We start from the raw sequence: 1,284 nt of genomic DNA, 5'->3' as shown, positions 1-1,284 counted from the left end.
ATTGCTGTGCCTGTGATCAATATATCAATGAATGAATTGGATTATCGTTTGATATGTTTAATTTATTTGATTAACACTTGATTTGATTTAATGCATGCCTTTTAAAGTGTTTTTAATGGGACAGTGAAGGTTTCGTTTCCTTGTCTCAGATCGTACATGCTGGCTGCCATTGTACTAACTTAAAAGTGTGTCTGTTAATTTATGTCCCATGCAGAAACTTACATGATTTCCTGTGCATTGGTTTGTTTTCAGAAACCATTGTGGTCAAAACGTCCTCAAAAGAAAATGGTGTTGGGGCAACTATGTTTGTGTTCTTTCTGTTGATAGTCATATTTGGTATTGTAAGAAATATTATTAGATTTATCTAGACAGATAGCAGGTTTAAAAGGTAGGCCTCAAAATCCCCAATCTAAATTTGCTGTTCTTTGTATATGTGAGTGACTTGCCATTGTGTTTCCTCAAAGCATTTTTTGTCTGGATATCATCTTGAGATCCTGCTGTGAAGTGATAATACTGATATCCTGTCTCTCAGGCACCATTATAGTGACATCCTATTGGAGAGATACCATAATACATTGATAAATTATGGTATCTCTTCAATAGGATGTCACTATTATGGTACATTATTGTGTTTTCACAGGGACATCACAATGATGAGAACCTATCAATGTGGTACTAAAACGCTGGTATGCAATAATGCTGTCATATTTCCCTTCTCATTATATTAGCCCATGGTCCTGAGTCAACATTCGGCCGTGTGTGTTACTGATCAGCATAATGCCTGGTTTCAATAACGGAATAATATTAATAAAAACACCACCTTAAGGGAAAGTGGTATTGAAATAAATAATTCAATAAATAAACCTCGAAATTAACCAGGCACAGTACTGCAACAAAGTAACCCCATTTAATCAAAACCTCCAAGCCATCTTCAAGGGAAAAGTCAATTTGTTTTAAAATGGTGCTAGAATAAGCTGGTAAGTTTTTTTTTCTTTTTGAATTGCAGTATCTGATGTAATCTACTTTTAAACAGATGCAACAGATTTTCAGAAAGATGATATTAATGTTGCAATGCAAATTCCAGCTCATGATACTATAATGCTGCCAAAGAGGTATCTGTTCACTTTCTTTATACATTTAATTACATATTGCCCTTAGAAACTTTGGATGAGTGTTTTATTGAATGCTCCACAGTGCCGTTTCAACGTTCTTCAATATGTTCAAGGGAGATGTGAACAAAACCAGAGAAGTAAGATTAGGACAGATTACACAAGACAATGCATA

Source organism: Megalops cyprinoides, chromosome 22, assembly GCF_013368585.1.
Source record: "Megalops cyprinoides isolate fMegCyp1 chromosome 22, fMegCyp1.pri, whole genome shotgun sequence".
Taxonomy (NCBI): Eukaryota; Metazoa; Chordata; class Actinopteri; order Elopiformes; family Megalopidae; genus Megalops; species Megalops cyprinoides.
Note: the sequence above shows the minus strand (reverse complement) of the source record.